At 41.2% G+C, this 25,320-nt stretch overlaps 1 protein-coding gene and 1 long non-coding RNA gene across 10 annotated transcripts in view; one reads left to right on the top strand and one right to left on the bottom strand.

Annotated features, from left to right (window-relative positions):
• The window catches only part of LOC133387425 (uncharacterized), a 99,757-nt gene that overhangs the window by 16,589 nt on the left and 57,848 nt on the right, over positions 1–25,320 (top strand). For 7 of the 9 annotated variants that reach the window (XM_061632162.1, XM_061632160.1, XM_061632158.1 and 4 more), the window contains 2 exons: positions 13,810–13,913; positions 22,535–22,640. The gene's annotated coding sequence lies outside the window, so the exon portion shown is untranslated. Of the gene's footprint in view, positions 1–9,284; positions 10,142–11,591; positions 12,339–13,809; positions 13,914–22,534; positions 22,641–25,320 lie in introns of those variants that run through there. The other 2 variants (XM_061632164.1, XR_009763477.1) reach the window with 2 other exon arrangements.
• On the bottom strand, positions 1,357–24,862 carry LOC133387428 (uncharacterized). Its single transcript, XR_009763478.1, has 3 exons — positions 24,550–24,862; positions 6,899–7,058; positions 1,357–1,733 (listed from the first exon to the last, which is right to left on the bottom strand). It is a non-coding gene; the product is annotated as an uncharacterized LOC133387428 (long non-coding RNA).

The following is a 25,320-nucleotide window of genomic DNA, read 5'->3' as shown; positions in this document are numbered from 1 at the left end:
ATGAAGCAATATTAAGCAATAGTTTTGGGGGTCACCTAACCACAAAGCAATGTGAAATAAGCCACAGCTTTGCAGACAGCTTTACCATGGAGCAATGTGAAACAACATGGGCATTAGCCATTTTCCTAACTCCATCTCTTTGTTGTTTTTTAAATGAATGTTCATCTTTAGGTGAAAAAATGTATAGGGCCTGAATTGGTTGTTGAGGTCACAGACGCCCTTGTGAAGCCCTAATAATTCTTTGCTTTCCACAAAGGTTGTGAAGCAAAATCAGACATACAGGGGCCAAGCTATTTGTGTTTTTCTTTCCCCACCCTCCCCACACACTCCTACCCCCACTGAAGCACAACATTCCAATCTGTGAATTACCTCAGCCAGATGAAAAAGAAGAGGCAAAAGCCAAGATCCCGTTTGAGATGGTTGCTTTTCAATAGCTTGGCTAGCACTCAGGGCATGATTAAGCCCTCCAAGGTTACGGGGAATATTTGACTGACCTTCTAACTTCAAACACAGCCGCTCAGCATTCATTAAAGAATCCTTCAGCACCTCAGAACAGTCAGTTCTACATGGCAATAAAAATTACATCCCTCCCATCCAGTAACCTGGGAACCAGAGGAGGCTAGCTTTATCCTCTCTGTTCCAGCCTGACCTTGTCTTTGCAGTGACAGACCCTGCCCTTCAGCACAAAGCAGACCCAATACAGATAAGCAAGAAAAATGCATACAGCCCATTTAACTCATTTATTCAGCTGCACACTCCCCACCCGCACCACCACCCCCAGTTCCATCTGACAGGTTTCTGTATACCTGTCGGCCAGACTCCTGGTTTAAATAAGGCCCCTGATGCTTCCTCTGAGACTCACAAAACAATGACTAGAGACTCCTTAATGAGTCTTCCTGTCTGCAAGGTTTGTGAGCAGACTGCCTCTCTCTGCTGCTTTTATTCCATGCATGTAAAACAGTTTTCTGAGGTAATGGCCGGGAGAGAGCAAGTTCTACCGAGTGAAGCTGTTGGATGGCTAGCTACAGCAGCCACAAAGTGAGCTTGTTCACTCTCCACCTGCAATTTTGCTGCCTATGGCTTCACTAGGTAAATGGCACTGCCAGGAAGTGTTAGAATACCTTAGTCAACGCCAAGTTCCACTGCAGGAAAGCAAGGGGAATATGAAAAAGAAAACTAACTTTAAATATACATAGCGAGAGGATTTCTTTAAATTTCCTGTACTTTTCATTGTAAAGCAGTAGCAACTGGATGAAAAATATGGCATGTGAAACCAAAATACTCACTAAAAACAAAGTAGAGGCAGAAAAATGAATACTAAACATCAGAAATCACGAGAAAAAAATCATAATTTTTGAACCAGTTTCTTTATTTTCTGGAGTTTTGTGCATGATATTTTAAATACATAGCATAAGCAAATATACATACACACATATATTGTTTTTGTTGTGCTGTGGGATGGATTAAATTTTTTTTATTACAAATGTTTTATCATTCATGTGCCGGCAAAATCATCACTTTGTTTGAAAGCTGGAATACAACAAAAATATTATAAATGAGTCATGAATACTTCAAAATGTCAAGTTTGCATTGGACTGATTCCAAAAGGGTCTTATAATTAAGCACCTGCAATACCAGGCCCTCTCCATCTGGTCTGCCCTTCATTATTTCACAATCTGAAGGACTCTGTGGTGGGTTTCAAGTTGTCCATGCCCTGTTCCTGCAATATGTATCTGCAGATAATAGATATATAATTTAAAACAAATGTATATCAAGTGATACAGAGAGCACAAACTTGTCAGAATGGGTTGGTATGTTAGTGATGCAGACAAACTGCTTCAACTGGGCTCAGTCCTAGCATGTCTTGCTAAATAATTTTGGAAGCTTTAGTTTCAAAAGTTAATGTAGTTTTCAACCAAGTCTTCAGGGTAGATGCCCTGCTGCTTTTGAATTTGAAGGAGGGCAAGTATTTTCTTCTTCTTGTTTTTGCTAACCAACCGTGGTTCTCCACGTTTACCAAAGCATCTGAAACTCTTTTCTTTGTAAGCATAACAACAGGTCACATGTCCTTTCACTCATCTTAATACTATACCTTACATTTAATTGCTAACAGTAGTTGCACATATATTTACTAAATCAGGGGGATAGGGAACATTTTTTCTGTTGAGGGATGCATTCCCTTGGCGGTTTTCTGTCAGTGGCCCCATGCTACTGATGAGCGGGACCACAGTGAAAAGTGGCTACAGTTTATGAAATGGACAAAACTTTGAAACTAGGATGAGGGCCACATGAAATTAGGACAAGGGCCCTCAGGTCACAAGTTCCTCACCCCTGCACTAAATGCTGTTCTTCTGGATCAAGAGGCTAGTGTGGCAACAGCAGAGTTTCTATACAAGGGGTATTGAAGATGAGGAAGTCTAAACCATTTGTCACTGACTGACTGCCATGTCTCCCAGTGGGTTGTTTTGTTCTTCAATCAATGCTATTAATGTACTTTTAAAATCATAATATGATCTATCTTATGCCACCAGCTTTTTTTTCTTGACATAAGGTTCTGTATCTTTAACCGTAGCATGAAAAGTAGAAGTGAAGTGCAGTTTTATTTCTCACTGCATCAAGCTCCCTATCTGTTGAATTTTTGAAAGTCCGTCATGCAGCTTGTAAAGGGATAGAACGTTTATGACAACTTAATTTACATTGCAGATCAGGTTAGTTCATACCATTTTTAAAACATTTCCTTTTCATCCACAGGATTTGTGAGGTTTTAAAACTTGCATCCTGTTTCATTTATCTTTGGTTCTGTTTGCCTTTTAGCACTCTCAGTCATAAAAAATTATCTTAAAAAAATAAATTTATAAAATGCATAATAGTTTTTTTAAAAAAAACCTTAAAATGTCCTGGCGTGTAATAAAGTAGAGAAATGTGTATGTTTCAGTTTCTAGCATTCTCAAATATTTATCATTAGCTACTTAGAATTGTATCCAACGCTACTGTTCCACTCACACAACAGACTTCTGCTTGCGCAATGGAACTTCCCCCTCATCTCCCCAGTAGCCCCCAGGGCACACTTAAAATCTGATCAAGGGTTGGGGGACCCTCTGGTGCAGATTTTGGGGTGCTCAGGGAGAAGAGAGGAAGGGGAAGTCCCACTGCATGAGTGGAACTCACTTTCACAGTGTTGGATACAACAGTACATTGTGATTTTTTACTTTTATGGGAATTTTTTTAACTGATTCTAGTGCCTGTTTTCTTTAGGGGCAATTAAAATGCATAGAGTTTGAAGAAAAAAGGGATCTTGTGTGCATTTCTGAATAAACAGTAAATAGGCAATGGATTTTAGTAAAATCTGTACAGTCCTCAACCAGGGAGTTTTAAAAATATATCCAGACTCTTTGGTTATGAAAACCAAGTATTTACATAAAGTATTTGAAATACTTTAGTCAATTTGCAGTTGCATAAATAATATTTTTTCAGACTTCTAAGACACGTTATAGCTAAATTCTAGCTTATTTTTATAATAATTATACCATCTGGGTGAAATGTATGATAACACATATTTATATTCACTTTTCATAAAGAAAATTGATAAGGGGCACCACCTTAATGTTAAGATTTTAGTGGGTTTTTTAGTTACCATGAATGTATGGGTGAGGGGTTGGTTTAGATTTGTTATGCAGATTTAGCTCCCAAATCATAATATTTGGAACTCAGTAGTAGCCTGTTACCATGACTTGTTGCATTTGAAGCCTTCTTTATTTAATGCATGGCTTTGCCAAGTCCTTCAAGTTTCTGCTCATAGGGTGTTTGCAACTGTATGTTGTTTTATTGCTGCCAATAGACTCCCATACCTTGAGACGCTACATGAATAATGGTTGGACTATATTGACCACTGCTTAAGCTCAGGGAGTTGGATTAATATATCTTTGTTCTTCCTTGCCCATTTCCAGTTCTATGATCTACTTCCCTGAGCAATCTTTTGTCCATCTATTAAACAGAGGAAGTCTAATCGGACTTTCTTTGGAAGGCTGTAGTGCACCTGTGAATTCTTTTTGCTCATGGACTGAGAGGCGAGAGAAAGCAGGCTGCTAGTACTGATGCTTCTACAGTATGTGGAAATGGACTGCCTTCGATCCCAACTTATGGCGACCCTACAAATAGGGTTTTCATGGTAAGCAGTATTCAAAGGGGGTTTACCATTGCCTTCCTCTGAGGCTGAGAGGCAGTGACAGGCCCAAGGTCACCCAGTGAGCTTCATAGCTGTGTGGGGATTCCAACCCTGGTCTCCCAGGTCATAGTCCAACACATTAACCACTACACCACACAGGCTGTTTTTCTGCAGTATGTATCTGGTGGCTAATTCAGGTGGGCAAATGAAGGAAGGACCAGGGCCCATTGACAGAGTACAAGCTTTTCATGCAGAAGCTCCTAGGTTCATTCCTTGGCATCTCCCTGTGTGAAGCCCTGGAGAGTTGGTTCTGGTTAGCGTAGACAATACTGACCCTAGATGGATCAATAGTAGTCTGACTCAGTATAAGGCAGCTTTCTACGTGAGTCTTAAATAAGGGTCACCTGCTCTGCTATCATTCAGTCTCTGGCATTCAGTAGTGTCTCTTATGCAAGAAAAAGGGGATTCAGTTCGCTAAAGTCCCACATAGTGAGAACTGGGAGACCTGCAATTACTACATCATTGAAGATGCTTCCTATTTGATACTTGATAGATCATTATGGCTATGATTCATTACCACAGGGTATGTAGCCCTCCAGGTCTTTCTGTCTGGCCCTCAGAACTCTCCCCAGACCACACCCCCTATCCTCAGACCACATCCCTCACTGTCCCTGTTCACACCATGAGTGCTTTTGCCTAGCTAGAATGTGTGCGTAGAAATGAAAAATTACATTCCTTGTTTCACCCACATTTGCCTTTAGTCCCGAACACCACTGGCACGTGGCCCTCGGGCTGAAAATGTTCCCTACCTCTGTATTACCAGCTCCATGCATATCACCATGATTCACTTTTAGAATTGTGCTCTTTGGGTTACATGGAAAGGTTCTGAGAGCAGAAGGCAAGTCATGATCTTTCTCTCCTCCTCCTCCCTCCTACAGCTCCCTAGAGGTGTTTGGGGGGGGGTTGGTGGGAGGGCGGGGCAGGGTAAGACTCTTCTGAACAGTGAGAACTGTGGTATATGGGCTTGCAGTAGGAGAGGAAGTTGCTCCAAATCAGGCAGTGGGATACAATCCCTCATCTCTTGGTTTCTATTAGTCATTGCCCAGATGTCTGTGAACTAGAAGACAGCACTAGGTGGCAATAGCACTGCCATGCTAAATATGCAGTTATTTATTACAAAAATTTCTACCCCACCTTTCCGCAGACTGGTACACTCAAGGCTAGGGACAGGGGAGGACACTTGGTTTCATTTGACACTTCTCTAGCCAAAAGGACTTTAGGAACAAAAACGCTTATATTAGGGGAAAATGTGCATAATGACTTAGGCCCCAAATACCTGAAAGACAGGCTCTTGTGGGTGTTAAGTGGAGGCCCTCTTGGTAGCTCCACCACCCTCAGAAATTTTTTTTTGGGTGGGGGTGATGGCCTGGGAGAGGGCGTTCTCTGGTAGCCCATAGGTTATGGAATTCCTTTCCTACAGAGGTGTGCTTGACACCTTCATGATATAGTTTCCGTCATATGCTGAAAATGCACCTCTTCACCCTGGCCTTTTAAACCTGATGTATATGTATTCAGGACCCACTCTGCTCCTGTAATTGTAATTTGTTTTAAACTGTTAATATTAAATTTTAAATTGTTGAAACCTGTACTCGGACCTTATGGTAAAGGGCAGGTAAGAAATCAAATAATAATAGCAGCAGCAGCAGCATATTATTATTATTAATAATAATAATATAGTGAAAACAACATAGCAGCATATTAATAACAATATGTATATATTAGTGAAAATAATATACAAAAAAGCATTATATTAGGCTTGCTTAAAAATGTGTATATTAGACAGAATTGCATATAAAATGTGCATATTATGAGAAATGTATAGTAAAATGCTGATGAATTTTAGGAGAACTTTTTTTTAAAAATCACACACTGTTGTGGCAAATTAAACTTAAGCGTGAAAAAATGACATACCAAGAAAACTGAAACTGACAGATTTGTCTCTAGTAAAGACAGCTCACAACCAAAGCTAAAACAAACAAAACACATTAAGCAAACAATAAAGCAATCAATTAATAAATAGCGCAAGTTTAAAACATTAATATGAGAGGCCAAGATAGTTAAATGTATGTTGGAATAAAACTGTCGTCATTGTCACTCAAGCAGTGGGGTGTGTGTGGAGGGTTCAAGTGAACCTTTCCATGCAAACTGTTTAATTGTTGTAAACCGCCCAGAGAGCTTTGGCTATGGGGCGGTATACAAATGTAATAAATAACAACAACAACAACAACAACTGTTCCACAATCTGGGTGCCACCCCTCTTGGACCTCTCTTTCATGTCCATCTGCTACAGACAGCAAGGGAACATTATAGCAGAATGGACTTCTTGGGCAGTTTCATACAAGAAGTGGAGATTCTGGAGATACTCTGGCCCCATGGCATTTAAGGCTCTAAAGTTCAAAGATAGTTCCTTGAAACGTACCCAGACACAAACTGGTAACCAGTGTAGTTGGATACATAATCAGAATTATATACAATGATTTCCTGATCTCTGCTAAAACCCTAGCAGCCACATTCTGGACCAAGTGAACTTTCCCAATTGTCTTCAAGGGCAGCTCCATGTACAGCTCCTCACAGTAGGTCAACATTATTGAAAGGGCAACCACAGCAGAGACAGTAAGCTGCTTATATTGTAGCATGAGATTGTCTGGTAAAGGGAGAGAGTATTCAAAGTACCTGAAGCACATTTGCTTGCCAGAACACTTGGGTGGTCTGAGTGACAACAGTCCCAATTCCATTAGGGAGCTATTGATGTATTTAGGAAAGCTTGTAACATGGATCCTTTTAAAACTGACCCTCCACTTTCCATTGAAGGGGCAGACAATGATGAACGAGCCTGGAAGAATAGAGGCAGCACAGCTGAGTCAAATGGTCCTGTTCTTCTTGAACATAGAGAAAAAGAATCTTTTAAGGAGTGAGGAATAATTAAAAAAATAAATGAACTAGCGCTAGTGGAGTGACAGAGGCCCTACTTGATTTTCAAAATCCAGGCATGTTTCATGGCCCTGCTCTGCCCTTTCTATTCAAGAGAGAGGATCCTTTGAATAGACCCCTCCATAGCCAAGAAAATGCAGTGAGCATTAAAAATGTAAAGCCAGAGAATTCTCTTTAGTCATTTGCTTAACCTCAGGCTGTGTTTGTCACTGTCAGAGTGATGAATTGGGAGCTGTCTGAAATCAGCATGCTCACTTTAATAATGTCACTTTCCCCAAGCCCTAATAAATGTCTTTCTGAACCAGCTGGACAGAACCAATTCCTTAGACCAACAATTACCAATTTCACCAGGTTTTTGCTCTTCTTAACAGTTAGGTCCCTGCTGCTGAAATTGGAAATCTTTATCCATTTTCACACATTCTCCCAGCAATGAGGAAAAGAGGAGATCCAGTCTGTTAAAGCCCGACACAAGGAATTAGGGCAAGAGGCAAAAATCACCTCTTGGACAGAGCAAGGAGGTTGGATGATTTTTAATTCCCATTTTGACTAGTGACACAAAAATGTGTATTGGTGAGGGTATGGCTTTTGGGGGCATATGGAATATCTATCCAGGAGGAGTGCTGGAGCAAACACTGACCTGAATATAATCGTACTCACCCAAAGGGTAATGAGCATAGGGGTAAAGCATGATGACATCACCATATATTCATATATTTTTTTAAAAAGATCCTGGTCACATGACTATTGGTCTCTCTAAGAACTATGCTGCAAAGATTAGAAGGCTAGCCATAAAATAAAATGGAATCCTTCAACCACTGAAATAATTGTGTTTTGTATTTATTATAAGGAAATCACACAGATCAGATCAGCCTTGTAAGGGTGGTCCATATTTCTCGATGATGTTTTTTTAAAAAAAACTATGAATATGAGGTGGTTAATACATAACATTAGACTATAGGTTAGAATAAACTATGGTTTAATGAGCTCAAGCACTTTGCTTCTCTTTGTTTCACATGGGGAAAGAAATGAGTTCAAGTCTGGCTTGTCCGAATGTGCAAGCCTGGGCTCATGGTTTGTTTCTAGCAAACAAACCATACTGGTAAGCCATGAGGCTTCTGCTCTTGGTTTGTTTGGAGAGAGAGAAATTATGAGCCTGCACAAGTCCAGGTTCACATCTTATAAGAAGCCTGACTGGATTGTTTCTGGCTTGTTTCCTCCCCTATGCAGCACAGTCAGGAACCAGAGAGAAGGAAAACATTTGTTCTCATTAAACCACAGTTTATTTTAAACGATAGTTTCATGTTGCATGGAAACCAGGAACATATACCCACAACTCAGTGTATGTTCAAATTACCAAGCAAGAAAGGAAAATAATATAAACCCTTTCTATATATCAACATTTGACCAATAAAGCTGAGAACAAAATAGGCACAGATGAAGCTGACTTATCGAGTCAGACTATCTAGCTCAGCAATGTTTACACAGACTGACAGCCACTCTCCATTATTTTATTCAGTAATCTTTCCCAATCCTACCTGGAGGTACCAGAAACTAAACTTGGGGCGTTTGGCATGCAAAACATGTGATGTGCCACTGAGTAAGATGTTGAACATTAACAAAAAAACCATGTGCTGGTGAGATGTTAGCTGCCTCTATAACTGTGACAGATACTCCCCAAGAGGGGGCATGCACTCCCTAAGCTGCCTACTCATAATAAAGAGCCCATTGATTTAGGAAGGGTAGATGCAAATGAAATTTATTTGCCAGGTGAATACTTGGGTGAGAAGGCCACACCAGCTGAAATTCCCTGTTCTATACAATACGTACCCCCTTGAGGATGCACACCTTAACATGGTGAGGGAACGAAGCAAGGAATTTCAGAAGAAAATCACCCTGTGCTTTATAGATTACTGTACAGCAAAGCCTTTGACTGTGTAGATCATGAAAAAATATGGAATGCTTTAAAAGAAATGGGGGTGCCACAGCGTCTGATTGTCCTGATGTGCAACCTACACTCTGCACAAGAGACTACTGTAAGGACAGAATATGGAGAAACTGATTGGTTCCCAATCGGAAAGGGTGTGAGACGGGTGTATTTTATCATCCTATTTGTTTAATCTGTACGCAGAACATATCATACGGAAAGCGGGATTGGACCAAGATGAAGGAGGTGTGAAAATTGGACGGAGAAATATCAATAATTTAAGATATGCAGACGATACCATACTCTTAGCAGAAACCAGTAATGATTTGAAAAGAATGCTGATGAAAGTTAAAGAGGAAAGCACAAAAGTAGGACTACAGCTGAACGTCACAAAGACTAAAGTAATGACAACAGAAGATTGATGTAACTTTAAAGTTGACAATGAGGACATTGAACTTGTCAAGGATTATCAATACCTCGGCACAGTCATTAGCCAAAATGGAGACCACAGTCAAGAAATCAGAAGAAGTCTAGGACTGGGGAGGGCAGCTATGAGAGAACTAGAAAAGGCCTCAAATACAAACATGTATCACTGAACACCAAAGTCAGGATCATTCAGACCATGGTATTCCCAATTTCTATGTATGGATGTGAAAGTTGGACAGTGAAAAAAGCAGATAAGAAAAAAATCAACTCATCTGAAATGTGGTGCTGGAGGAGAGCTTTGCACATACCATGGACTGTGAAAAACACAAATAATTGGGTATTAAAACAAATTAAACCAGAACTGTCACCAGAAGCTAAAATGATGAAACTGAGGTTGTCATACTTTGGACACATCATGAGAAGACCTGATTCACTAGAAAAGACAATAATGCTGGGAAAAACAGTAGAAAAAGAGGGAGGCCAAACAAGAGATGGATTGATTCCATAAAGGAAGCCACAGACCTGAACTTACAAGATCTGAACAGGGTGGTTCATGACAGATGCTCTTGGAGGTCATTGATTCATAGGGTGGCCATAAGTCATAATCGACTTGAAGGCACATAACAACAAATGCAATACGTAAATAAATATTAGTGATTTTTTAAACTGTGTTGTCATTTTAGTGTTTTTTCTTGATGTTAGAACAGTTTATTAAGACTTTCAGATCCAAAACAAACATACATTGCCTCAAAACATAAAAGAAACCCTTACATTTTAGTTGATTTATGTGTTGTATGTTATTGTTTTATTATTATGTAACCCATCCTTAGGACCTTTTGGTGAAGAGGTAGGTAATAATTGCATTTACTAATAAATAAATATGTAACTATTGAAGGTGCAGGAGTCCTGTTCTTCCTCGCATCAGGTCACCCTAAAAACAGCTACCTACAGCCAAACCATCTTGATTCTATTCAACTGAAATAGGGAGCAGAGGCTGAAGTATGGGACAATGCAGTATCAGAGCCAGTGTAGGTGTGACCATTCACAAAAGGGGACAGGGCTCCTGCACTTTGAATACTTCTGTAAAAGAGGGAATTTCAAAAGGTGTAGCTTTTATAGCTACACCTGTTGAAATCCCTTCTTCTACACAAGTATTCAAGATGCAGAAGCCCTGTCCTGTTTTGCAGCTGGGCACCCTTTTAGGGATAGTTGCTAGAGTGGGAATGAATGTGGGGAGACCTTCTCAGACTAATTTTAGCTTGCAGAATTGTTGAGAGGATAAAGGTCACATCCACACCCTACGTTTAAAGCACTACTATGCCACTTTAATGTCCTGGGAACCACTTTGGGAATTGTAACTCTTTGTAATTGTAACTCTTTGATAGGAATAGGGGTCTCCTAACAATTCTCAGCATCTTTAACAAACTATGGCTCCCAGGATTCTTTGCAGGAAGCAATGATTGTTAAAGAGGTATCATAGTGCTTTAAATGTAAGATAAAGATGTGGCCAGAATGAGATAACTCCTACATATCCTGCTTTGACCTCATCCAAGGATGGGTGGGATGCTAATGTGATAAATATTTTTTCCCAATCCTATTTTTAATTTCTGTTTTCTTTTTCTTTTTACCAGCCTTCGTGTATGTTCCATGTCAGCCTAAAAAATACACACACATCACAAACACACATGCCACCCAACTAGTGCCTTCAAAAAAGACCTAAAAAGAAATAAACTCAATTAGTAAAGGGAAGCACTGTTTCTTTAAATTGAAATAATGATGCATATACAGCTGGTGTTTCAGGCTGCGATGTTTGCAGAGAACTACTAATTAAAACATTGCTTCTGTAAAGTATGCTGATCCCATTGATTCTAACCCCCTCTCCTATCCTCGGCCTTCATATACACACAGTTAATTTGCTGCTAGGAAAGCAAAGTCGCAAGGGTCTTCATTATAAAAATTTCACTGGCTGCAACTAATGGTTGTAATTAATAGGTGCAATAAATTTCAAATGGGCAGCCAGGGTGTTCATTAGTTTCAGCCTGAGTCAGCACCAGTGGGGTAGCCTGTTACTTAACAACCCATTTTCTAACTAACTGAAAGAGGGGTGGGGAATTTTTTCTATGGTTCAACACAACCAGAGCTTGCCTGTCTCTCTTGCTAAAAAGAGCCAAGAGCCAAGTAAATAATTTGCAGTGAACAATCTCATTTTGGACACACCTGTCTGCCAGTTGTATAAGGAAGATGAAGGGCTATCCAGGCAGCAGAGTAGTTAGCTAATACACAGTCAACTGCAACTCTTTGAACGGCCAGATAGCTTTAAAAAAGAGAAAACAAAAAACCTCCAGAGCAAGTGCATCATTAGTTAGAACTAGGGACAGAGCAGTTGTAAACTGTCAGCCCCAAGGGGGACAAAACTTGACAGGCCTGAGGTACTGTTGAGCAAAAGGAAGTTACTTAATGTTGTACATCCACTAGCTACTTTTTCAATCAACAGAAGGATACTTCAGTCAGTGTTAAGCTTCAGCAAAGAAGTGCATCACTATTGTGATGAGGCGTCCAGTGGGAACAGGGCTCCTCCAGTGTCTTTAATAATAATAACCAGTTGGGACTGCAACACAATGCTGCAGCATGGAGTCCTCCTGTTCAGTGCTCCAACTAGAGAAGCCAGATGGAGAAGAGGACACAGCTCCTGCACTTTTAATAGTGGTACGGAAGAAGAACAGGTGCTGAAAGCTGCAGGACCCCTGTCCTCTTTTGCACCTGACCACCCTAGTTCCAGCTATACCTTCTTCCAGGATACTCCATTCCATATCCCCCCATCCTCTCCAAACAGTAAGTCAGCATCCTGTGACCACTGAGCATGCTTACTTGTCACTGGGCATGCTTACTTGTCACTGGGCTGTTTTGTGAGTTTCCCTAAAGATTGTACTTCCACTAATGTAGGGGTTCCCCCAAGCCTGCTTATGCCTCTCTCTTTGATGTGGATGGTGCCATTTGGGCTACCTGAGGATCCACACTCACCTCTTAACTTTGTAAACAGAGGGAGGGGCATGGCTTTAGAGCCAAATATGTGAGCACATGTTTTAATAAACACACACATATCTAGTTTGGTCCTGAGGCAGGCATTTTATAGTTATGTCAAAAAGGGAATTTCTGCAAGCAGCCGCAGAAATCCTAAAGTGAAAATTTCCCCCAGTAATGGGATGGGAAAAGTTTCATCTGCTGAACTTCCTCTTACCACATAGGTTGTTTAAAAAAAAAGGAAAATGTTGGCAACCCTAGCTGACATCCCCTGCCTTTTACACAACAGTTAAAACCCTTCCCCTGACTTGCAGCTAATCCAGGAATGAGGAGTCTGTTTCCCTCCAGTTGTTGCTGGACTATAACTCCCATCATCCCTGACCATGGCTGGGTGGCTGCGGCTGATGGAGTCCAACAACATCTGGAGGGCCACAGGTTCCCCACCACTGATCCTGTCACTTAGGCATTCCCCTTTAAAGTGCTAGTCAACTTTCAGGCACAGTGTAAACCTTACACCTGAAAGGAATTCTAAGTATTAGCAGGGTTCAACTCAGCATCATACCATTAAGTGTAGAGATGGATCTGTGGCTTTAATTTCATGATCCACAGAATGACATATCTGTAAGCACCCTGTTTGAGATAAATGTCCCAGTGCAAAACCAATCAGGTTTCAGGAGCTCAGATGCCCTTTCTTCAGTTCCCTTAAGTTTATTTATTTACCTTCTCTTATTTATTAGGGTTTTTATTGCAAAAAAAAGATAATTGCAAAAGAAAAAAAAGTTGCCCATATCATCTATATATAAACATGAAACAAATATAATTTAATAATATTGTATACAAAAGTTAATTGTGGTTTAAAGAGCATCGTATACACATATTAGGGGTCCTTGGTTAATAGCACATGCAGAATGTAAAATTATATGAGTGAAAATAATATATAGGATTGCACATTGTCTTGGAATTTTGCATTCCAATAATTAACAGACTCAACATAAATTTTGTTTGGTGCACATCCTTCAATGTCACTTTTATAATATTTTTGTCAACAATGCTATATTTAATATACTTTTATATCATTGCAAGATGTCATCTGGTGAATCTGATTTCTAATTTGTTGCTATGACTGCAGCAATCATAGCTGTTGTAAGTTCCAAATACTCCTTGTTTTATGCCCTTCAGATATTCCAATAAAACATATTTTCCATTGCCACCAAGAATTTCATTTATAATCCTCGTCACCTCTTTATATTTTATTATATTCAGACTTTTTTCCCCATCACAGAACCCAAAGTGGGATACATGTTCCCAGGCCATCACCCATCCAGGTAGTGACCAGCCCCAGACCTGCTCAGTTTCAGCAAAGTGGAAGCATCATATGCCTTCAAGGTACACCTTGGACTAAAGTGTAATTTGTGGGTTTTCTAAGTGCATTGCTTTTTGGGACATCAAAACAAAATGACAAGCACTTAGTTAACATACCTTCGCTTGTCTATACTACATAGAGAACTTCAATAAAGTTATGTGCTATGCTCTTCCCTTCTTAGGGCATTTTCACACGTGTTACTTCCATTGGTTTGTGCTAGAAAGCACATTCAAGTTCTCTTATGCATTCTATTCTTCATGTTTTGGACATGGTGCAAATAGCCAAAGGCTCAAATGTGTTTTTAAGGTAAGTCATCAGAAGTTGCAAAGTCGCTAGTAAGGTATGATGATCAATCCTTAACACATCACACCCTGCACACAGAGCTCAATGATTTCTACGATGGCAGCCAGATGTTGTAGGACTAAAACTCCTACCATTCCAGACCACTTGCCCTACTGGCTGGGGCTGATGGGAACTGAAATCCAACAATATCTGGATGGCACTTGGTTGGCTGCCCCTGGTTTATACTGTGATATGTGGATGCCTTTGCTAATGATGTTCTGTAGGCATATAGCAAATGTGGTGAATGTTCTATATTTACAGAGACATATCTAGTATGAACAAATTGGGATCACCCATCTACTTGCTGAAAGAGCTCCTTGGTCAATAAGAGAAAAACTGATGAGGACAATCTAATTTTCCCTGGATGGAAAGAAATAGAGGGAGAAAGCTGCATGAGGAAATGTAAGAGCACTAAAGCAGCACTCATAAAGGGCATAGGGCTTCTGCACCTTTAACAGTTGTTGTGTAGAAGAGGGTATTTCAGCAGGTCATGCAAACAACACCTGCTGAAATTGTCTCTTCTACACATTAATTAAAGGTGAAGGACCCCTGTCCTCTTTTTCATTTGGTCATCCTAATTAAAGAGGGGGGAAGAGGGGATCCAGCTCCCCATCAGCTACAGGGTATAGAAGGCAGGGGGCAAGCCTACTGCACTCATGTCCTGCTTGTGGACTTCCCATTGGCATCGGGTTGACCATTCTGTGAAGAGAATACTCAAGCCTAGCATCAGAGGCTGGTCAGCTCAAGAACTAGCCAAGGACCCAGGAACTTAACAGGGCCTGACTTGGCCACACTTCCCCTCATGTGCAATTCCCACTTGCCCCTTCGACAGCCATTTTTGTGGAGGGCAGCCTGGAGTGCCACTTTTTATTCAAAAATGCAACACCCCAGCCTTTCAAAACCCAGCCTATGCAGTTTTGATAAGTTAAGATGGCAGGCAGATGTCACATGAGAGCTGAGCTTTGTTCCCTTTCAAAAGCAGCACTGCCACCTGCCCACTGGTAAAATGCTGGCAGGGCAGGGAAGATGGAGAGTGGTGGTAGTGGTTCTGCTGCAGGAGCAGAATTTTTTAAAAAACTGTGCAGTTGGGGCTGTGAGGGGTCCGCTGAAGTCTGGTGCCAGCCTTGAGCATGCTGGACTAGATAGGCCTTTGGTCTGGTCCAGGAGGTCTCTTTTTATGTTCTTATGACTTGGGTGCAATTTGGCCGAATCAGGGGCAGGACCCGTGGCTGGTGGCTCCATGTCATCGGGGCAGTAGAATTCACTCCAGGTTTTGGTCTGAACTTTCACCTTGGACAAAAACCCAGATTCGATTCCACAGCCCCACGTACATGGAGCCACCAGCCGCCACTGAAGGGCTTGTAGATGGCATTAAGGTCCCCAAATGTTTCACCCTATAATTTAAACCATTAGATGAAACAGTGTAGTACTAATTTATCCAACCCACTGACAGAGCCCTACACAAAATGAAATGCTGCTTCTTATACTGCCATTCTTGCAGTCAAATGTGAATGCTGCAGAAACAGAGTGCTTCTTTGGGTATCTGCTTTGCTGAAAGAAAAATCAATAACAAAGAACAATAAAACAAATTGTGAGGGATAGGGATCTAACCTACATTACCAAAACTTGATGATAAACTTGTTCAGAACCTCTTTGTTAAACAATCAAATATTTATTTGGAACAACCTTACTTGCTGTTTCTTGAATCTGTTGACATAAAAATATAGAAATTTGCCCTTACAAACAATTGCCAGTCTCCTGTGTCTGGAATATAAAATAGGATATTAGATGCTCAATATTTAATAAAACAAAGAGACAAATTATCCCTGTCTGTTAGAGTAGCTGGAGACACATTACAATTACAAGTAATTAGAATATGCAATCCAGACCTTCTACCCTCTGAGATGGAGCTGTCTAAAGTGGAACTACACCCAGTCCTGCAGCTACTAAGTAACACTACTCAATTTGGCTTCTATTGCCTCTGTACTGTACTTAGCATGTTTTTCAAAGTTAATATCTTGCTTGGCTGTTAAAGAGACTACCAGATTATTCTTTTTTCTGTTCCCTGCTTTACTAGGGGTTTATGAGTCCTGCTTTGTGGCTAGTTTTTGTATTTTCAAAGAGAAGAGCCTCAATTCTTCTTTGATCAGCTAGAGATCTTATTTACTGGTCACTGCTCCTGTGCATTTAATAGTACCTTCACCTGCAGACATGAATCATTGCTAACACTTATTTGATTAACATGAAAAGCTTCACCTGACAATTTTTGCATATCTAGCTTCTTTTAAAGACGCAAGAGCAGGCTAAATGGGTTTTTTCCCTAGTCAGTTCTCTATCCTAGCCCCAGCATGTCTCTATGAAACATGAGATCTTCAGCAAAAAGTAGATTTCTAGGGGGGTTCCAGATTAACTACGTATGAATTAACTATGTAATTTGTCTGCAGGGAGGTTAGAAAATAGTGAGCACTCCACACTTTTGGTTGCATTTTCCTGTCACTTTTCTTGCCACAAAAAGTCGGATTCTTTGGGGAAAGTGTGTTTGTTGTGCAAGAGCTCCAAATCAGCTTTAATTGCACAACCTGAATTTTGTCAGCATATGACTGAATCCCATTGGAAACTAGGGACAGTCTGGAAGTGCTCCTAACCTAAAACTACAGAGAGATACAGAAAGTAAATTGTACTCTCCAATATATATCCTTTTCTCCTTTATTTTTTTAAAACTTCCAATCTTTTTAAAAGTTCTTCACAATTCCAGAGCTCACAGGCATCACTCTGTAAACATGGATTGATCCTCATAAAAGGATCACTGTCCCTTTAAAAAATTAAGACTGGCATGGCTACCTCTTCTAGATGTACTAGGGATCAGAGAGTAGCAGAAGTGAGCAAGTACCATACAGGAAGGGCCAGGGTTTGATAAAAGCTGCTCCTCGATCCTTTTGAGTAATTTTGACCATTTAAAAGTCTGGTCTTCAAACGCTCCTGGGCCCCTGATGCAGCTGCCCTGATCATTAAGGGATACAATGGAGGGGGAAGGGCAAAAACAAGACTGTACATTCCATAGGGGTTTTGTTCCAATTCAGGCTTGGCTAAAGGCAAAGAGGACTTTGCTCATTACTTTCCCAGCACAAGAAAACATTTTGGTTTGCAACAAAGAAGCTGGTTAAATGGGTTCTTTATCCCCCTCCATCCCTATTCCTATTATTGCTAGTTAATTAGGCACTGGCCATCCAAGTCCCCTTCATTCACCACTGCAAGCAGTACAATCAGAAAAGCAGGTGTGTGGTATGACCTTTGCAGTTGGCACTGAGCGCACAAAGGGAGTGTCTGCCATAGTAGCCAAGGCGTACTTTCTAGGTTTGTTGGGTTAGAAAGAAGTCTCATATATCATACACCGAGATATAAAAGAGGAGGAAGACCTCCACCCACCAATCATTCCAAATATTCTATCCATATACAAATATACAGCCACTCAGTCATTCAGTTATAAGACTGCCAGCTGTTCACGACACATAAAGGGCATCTCCTTAGTACAGCAACATGTAACTAACTTAGGAAAGCTTCTCATAGGCATCAACCACAGCTGGGTTGCCAACTAATCAGAAAAACAAAGGCAACTCAGTCTACACCTTTGCTTTCAATAGCAGCTTGAGCTGCAAAAATCAGCAGGTGAAACTTTTTTATGGCCTGGAGCTAAACATTATCAGCTGCTCCTGTCCGTAGAAATCCGCAGGTGTTGTTTTTTAACAGTACAGTATGGAGATAAATATGAACACCTGCTGGTTTCTGGACATCAAACTGCTGTCAAAGGCACAGCTAAGGAAGTTAGTTGAAAAGCTGATAAATCCTTAAAACTATGCTTAACCCCTCCCCCCCAATTTTGATATCAAGTTCCCCAAATGCACATATGAAGTGGCTGTCTCCAATAATATGCTATCAAAATTCAATTGATTACTTTTTAGCAGAGTACCCATAAAAATCCTTCTTAAGCACTTACTAGAGAAGAAGCTCCATTGTACTCAGCAGGACATAATAAATATGCTTAGGAGTGTGCTAGGAAAGTGTATTCAGAAATCAGTACTCTGCATGTATACTTGAACGCAGAGGTATGGATCCATATTCATATTAGGAATGAGGGCTTTTTATGTGGCCAGGATGCATTTACCTTGAAAGGAAGCAGTCTTAATTTGCAGATTCCCTACTGATTGCAAATTCATGTCTTCCCAAGCGCTAGGCTAAAAATTACTGAAACTGTGCTTTGGGCTGAAAATCCCAACTTTTTACTTTCTTGGCTTCACTCTGTTCTTGCCTGGACACCTGTGGAACCTGACTGTGAGAAAGTGCCTCTAATTATCTGGTAGCTGTTCTCTGCATGCCTAGTTAACTACCACTCTGTATCTTTCATGGAAATGGGTTTGCATTCTGCTTGGAGCATTTGTTATGATGGGCTTTGTGCAGGGTGAGGGAATCTTTGGGCCCTGGGTTTGAAGGCAGAGCTTTAAAAATAAAATATCTCACACCAACTGAGTTGCACCCTGAGCACTGAAACAGACTTCCTTTCAGCTCTGAATGGAGAGAAGAGGCTCAGGAAAAGGAGAGACCAATCCCTACACCTCTGCATATTCTTTCCTTGTCACATTCAATCAGCTAATTTTTCCTAGACCCTGGCCTCTCTCTCATTGACTATCAGCTACAAAACAAATCTGGGTAATTTTTTTAAAAAAGGAATCTATATTTCCTACAGGTTTGCTGAGGTGCCCAAGAAAGTGGATTATTCCTCTGTGTAGCCCATGGCTTTTAGCCCTACATGAGTTATGAAAAGCAATCACATAGGAATAAAAAGCCATACACCACAGCAGAGGGCTTAAGGAGGATAAGCTGAAAGCCTTTAGAAAAATACAAAAGAAATGGATGAAAATGAGAAACTTCAAGTTTGGGCCACCTTGACTGCATCTCCAACATTCCACATCACGGACGTATTCCTAGAAAAGCTACATTGGTTAGTCATGTCCTCAGTAATTGATCCACTTTGATCGTTTCCAGTCTACTCTAAGGTCATCCCTAATGAAATTTGCTTTGTCTGTCTGCACTCATCCTCTGAAATTAGCTTTTAGTGGCCTCATCCTGTTTTTGCAGAACAGTGGATATCTTAGAATGAGGTTCAATAAACCCATTGCAATCCACAACCTACTGATTGCCCCAGTGAACCCGAAGCATATGTAAGGCCAGATACCACATGATCCAAAGGTTATATAAAAGCCTCCAGTGCAGCTAGGGTTTTGTTAAAACATGTGTGGGGAACCTTTGGCCCTCCAGATGTTGCTGAACTACAACTCTGATCAGCCTCAGCAAGCATGGCCAATGGCCAGGGATGATGGGAATTACAGTTCAGCGACATTTGGAGAGCCAATGGTTCCCCACACCTGCGTTAAAGAGTCAACAGAGCATGTTGACTGCCAGATACTTGGGAAACTGACTACTTTTAAGAACTGTTGGAAATAAAGATGCATTCCCAGATATCCTGAAAAAGGAGTAAAATGTACTTGAGCATGTAGTGCAACTCTCTGGAATTGAGTCTTGATATCCTAGCACCCAGATCAGATTACTGGATGGGTTAAATTTGAAGTGAACTAAGAATCTTTTGTATTCACCTCAATCCAATTTTCCATTTCACAGCAAAATTTAAAGATTACATTTAAAACATTTGCAGCTATAAAATGCATAACTTGCTTGACAACTACCCATTTCATGAGCATTACTAAGAAATCTGCTTGCTAACTGTGTCCTAAAGTAAAGAGGAATTGCCAAGCACATGAAAAAGCCAGACGTTGAAGTACTATATAATAAACAGCTGAAAGCCAGCCATAGTTGGCTTCATTTTGGTGGCATTGCACAATTCTGCACACTGAAACCTGGATATCTCCAAATTCAGTTTGTGGCCCAATTGTTTTGCATTTCTATTTCTCCTGCAATACATGGTGGGGCAAACAGGACAATTTCAGATGTGCACATATTATGCCAGTAGCCATAGGTTGTCATGTGCATGATGTTCAGTCCCTCATGCAGAGAAGCACACCTGAAAAGCAACTGCACTTCTGGCAATTTTTTGTAAGATACTGATAGATAATGTGCCAGTAAAAGAGGACTCGCTCTTGTTTCACTGATGAATTATTTTCCAGCATTTTCCTAGAAGCATGCATTTCAAATGTCCCTTTGTAGGCACAGCAGGCACCATATATATGTGTGTGTGCATGCACACAACTTTGAATGAAGCAAGTACATAACCATCTGTTTGCACAAATATGCAACACTGCCTTTTACTCTGAAATGTATCCTTTGTGATTGTAATGCAAGTCAGAAAGTGAGAGGAAATATTTTTTAAACCAACTGTACATTTTCTAGTCAATGTAGGTTTTCATTCCATTGACAGACACAAGAAATTCAAGACCTGATTTAAGCATCGCTCATGAAAATGGCCTGAAATGAATGAATGCTAGCCTGTGGAGTGCTGAAAGGTGTACAAAACAAGACTCTCTCTTTTTGATAGCTCCCAGACAAAAGGGATAAAGAGTTGTACTGAGTGTACAATTTCTGCCTCCCGCGTTTCAGGTGGATGGTCTCTCTCCTCAGCTGCCATTTCAAAGGAACCTCTCTTGGTGCTTAGGCAGGGGAAACTACAAAAAGAAAGAAGGGCTCTTGGAATAAGGAAAATGCTTTAATTAGAGAAGAACAAAATCTCCCCAGTGCTCCTTCCTACAGATGGGAACAGTTCCTGCTCTTTAATGAATGTGTCTGCACCTTGTGCTCAAGATGGGATTTGTGGGCTAAATCTGCCGAGCGCCTGTGGAAATCAATGAACTTGCATGAGTTTGCCCAACTGCAGATTTGGCTTTTACTTTTCTTCCTGTACAAACACTGCTCTGACTCAGGCTTGCTTACAATAGTGCTTATTTACTAACTTACCAAGACAGGAGGGTGGCGAATATAGGAAGCACTTCCACACCCATCTCTTTTTTTCTAGCCTTCTGAAATTGTTATTTTGAAGCAAAAGCAACCCCAGAAATTACTTCTCTCTCTCTCTCTCTCTCTCTCTCTCTCTCTGTGTGTGTGTGTGAGTGTGAGAGAGAGACTGAGTGTGAGTGTGTGAGTGAGAGAGAGAGAGAGAGAGAGAGAGAGAACCTTGAATTCTAGAATGTGGAACACCAGACATGATTTTCTCTCACATGCTGATGATCCAAAGACATGGGTTCTAAAGATTTTCCTAACTATTCTCTTTCAAAATGGAAAAACGTAGGTATATCTATGTAAAGGAAAGCAATTACCTAATATAGGTACAATGGTGTGGATTGTATTCAACCCATTTAAATTAATGAACCTAAGTTAGTAATGTCTATTAACTTCAGTGGATCTACTCTGAGTAGGACTCATATGCCTCCATATGAGCACTCAGCAGCATGCACAATATATGTATCTGCAATATGTCCAATTGGGAAGAGGTACAGCGAGTACTCTGCTGCAAAATCTAGGCAACTTCATATAAATTTCTCCTGTCATCCATAGACACCCCCACAAATATATGACAGCCTGTATAATGCAGTAGATGAAGTGTTTGGCTCAAGAGTTGGGAGACCTGGGCTCAAATCCTTATTTACCCATCAAGCTCAGCTATGGCTGACTTTGGTCCAATTATTATCTCTCAGTCTGACCTACCTGACGGGGTTGTTGTGAAGACTGGGAGGGGACTGCATACCCTGCCTTGAGCTCCTTGGTGGAAGGATGGGGCAATAAATCAATAAAAAATATGCAGAGCTTTCAAAGCTGCAGTGGGTGCTTCTCACTAGCCCACACCATCGTGCTAAAAAAGCTGGATCTTATCTGAGAGCACAACACAAAACACATTTTAAAATGTAGTATAACACTTTGTTTCATTTGTTTATTTGCATTTACGCAGTGAAATATGGGTAGTTTGGCTGTGCTGACCACTGGAGACACTGCTGTGGCTGCCCCCTGCCTTGCACCATGTACTCTCACATGGTGTATTCCTTGTGGACAATGCCCTTTAACAGCCAGTACAAGGCTGCAATCAGTCGTGCATGCTCTTGTGTTTCAAACTATATATCCAATCATAATTCCAACAGCTGCTAAGAGGACCTCTTTGCTATATAGCTACCTTATATTTCACTACAACATTCATTAACTACATCCTCTCTTTTTATACAGGTGTGAGAGCTACATATCTTATGTGGTGTATGCCCTCAGGCCATACATAATATGCTATATGTACTAAATATTTTCTTCACCATAGGTTGCAGCTCCTACCTTCCAGAGGCATCATGCAAGCTTAAACTGAGGTCTCTCTGTAACATCTTCTACAGAAACTTCCTACTTCTCCCAGCCTGTAGTGCAGTTAGGTAATCTTAGACTCTGAACTTAATGGACTTAGCGGGCCTCTCTTTAGATTTTAATGTGTGTTACATCCTTTACTTAAAATATTAAGCCAGTCTTGCTGTGTTTTGGGGCCTCCTCTCCTGCTCATTCTACTGAATGGGGCCCTGGACTTTTGCCCGATTGCAGCACTGCTCCCAGTCATGCAACTACAGGAAGCAAGTACCCATAACAGACTGTATGAATGGCTCCATGACCTGCATATTCAAAGATGGCAGTATTTCAAACTATGGTTGTGCAGAAGGGAAAAGATTAAAGAATGGCTGTGCGTCACACAACTCATTCAGAACTGTGCTAAGAAATTCAACCTGTCCACATAAAAAGTACATGAGATTACCCACCACTCCTCCCGCCTTAAGAACACAAGAAGAGCCAGCTGGATCAAGCTGATGGCCCATCTAGTCCAGCACTGCTCTCACAGTGGCCAACAAAATGTCTATGGGAAGCCTGAAAACAGGATCTGAGCACAAGAACACTCTCTCCTCCTGCAGTTTCCAGCAACTTCAGAAACATACTGCCTCTGACCGTGGAGGCAGAACATAGCCATCAGGCGTAATAGCCATTGAAAGCCTTATCCTCCATGAATTTGTCTAATCTTCTTTTAAAGCCATCCAAATTGGTGACCATCTCAGTAGTGGCGATCACACCTTACATTCGAGTGTACAATCTCTGCACCTATCTATGCAAATAGTTGAGCTGTACACGCATAGTTATTCATGTAACATTAAATGAACATACAGTCTGTGTACTTGGATACACAATAGCTCAGTTGTAAAAATCATCGCTCTATCCCACAAACAGTTGTGCATCTGTATAGACAGCTTATCCCTGTGTGCAGTGTAATGTGTGAAGAAGTCTTATGTCATTCACAGAAGAAAACTTTATTCAGCCAAATGGTGATACATGGCGGGATTTCATGACTTCAAGCTCCCAAGACAACCCCATTAAGAAGCAAAACCTGCATTTATGAATAACAAAAAAGCAGCAAGAGGCATGTGCAGGGTGGACAGATCCAAAGAAAAGAGGGTTCCTGCACCTTTAAAAGCTCTGCAGGTGTAGCTGCTATACCGGCAGAAATCCCCTGTTCCACACAAGTAAGTGTTCATAGGATTATAGCCTTAGGCTACAATTCCTGTGCATACTTACCTGTGAGCAATGACTCCTAGATACAGTGGGATGTACATTTGAGTAAACATACAGAGGCTCATTTTAGCATTATATGGAAAAATACCAAAAGTCATAGCCTTTTTATTCCAGATGAATTACTCCCAGATGACCCTCATTCTATACTCAATCACCCACACAGATTACAGCCTTCTATGTGGAATCACCTCACCTCAGAACTAAGACAAGTGCTAACACCAATGCTAAATGCTAAAACCTCATTTATGTTCTCAGGCTTTTTCTGGCCATTAGTACCTGTTGATTGTCTTTATTAATGTTGTCTGCCCTAGCCTATTAGCTGCTGTTTTAGTTTGTATCACAATTGTAATTTTTTTTTTACTGAACACCACCTTGTGATTTCAAATGAAAGGCAGTAGAGACATATTTTTAAATAAATAATCAGCAGTCTGCACAAAACCATACACAGAAAATCTGGAAACCTTCCAACTTTTTTGCCACACTTCAATCCCTTCATATTGGGTGTGTGTTCACATGTAAAGGTAAAGGTTGATTCAGCAGGTCAAGGCATAAACTAATCTGAGTGACCTGGAGCCTGCCGCTCTCTAAGACCTAATGTCCACTTTCCCCTGCTACCAATCCATTCTTAGATACATACTATCTACAATGCTCCCCCACCAACCAACCAAAAGGATTGAAGCTGGGACTTATTATGAAGTCTCAGGTCTGACCACCAAATCCATTCAATCTCACCTTCAGCTGGCCAAACCCCTGGGCAGCAGAGATGGTGCCAAAGGCAGGCAGTTTGGAAGGAGGCAGGCCTTAAGGACAGCATCAGTTAGCAGCAGCCAAGCTGGTTAGAAGAGGCCAGGCCAGCTTTGTCCTTACTAAACTTTCCCTCAAAGAGCAAGCTTCACAAAGGATTGTCCAGCTTGTCTAGGATGTCAGCACCAAAGCAATCCAGCTGGTGGTGGCTAGCTCTGGGCATGCTGCTTCCCATTCCACCACCCCTGCCTCAGAAATCTGAGCTGTGTCCAACTAAACTTGACTCATTTTTGAAGCCCCTGACCCCTCCCTTTCCTGTCATTCCCTCCCCTCCCTCCCCCCTCCCTTTGAGTTCTTCCAGCAGAAGCCAAGCAGCTACTGTTGTGTTTCATACTGGAACAGGCGGGCGGAGGGGGGGGAGATATCAGGTATTTCTCCATTCCTGACTCTGGAGGGCCTTGGTAACAAAGGCTCTATTTAACCAGACTCTGTGAAGCAGAAACCTCTTGTATCTACTTCACTGCCTTTGATCTAACTCCCCCAGTGGGATGTGTATTACTCATGTCCCTCCTGCTAAGCTCTTGCAGCCAAGAACCTGGGGTGTAAGCTCCCACACCCCACTCCTCCCCTCCCCTTGCTTTCCCTGTTTTGGAAGGCCTTCCCTAGGCTAAAGCATGGCAGAAAGGGCTCACCCATCCCTGTCTGGTCACAGCTGTTTCCCTGTGCTACAGCCTCCCGTTCCTGCTCTCCGCTCCCCTT

This window comes from Rhineura floridana, chromosome 6 (genome assembly GCF_030035675.1).
Source record: "Rhineura floridana isolate rRhiFlo1 chromosome 6, rRhiFlo1.hap2, whole genome shotgun sequence".
NCBI lineage: Eukaryota > Metazoa > Chordata > Lepidosauria > Squamata > Rhineuridae > Rhineura > Rhineura floridana.
Note: the sequence above shows the minus strand (reverse complement) of the source record. Positions and strands in the feature narration are given on the sequence as shown.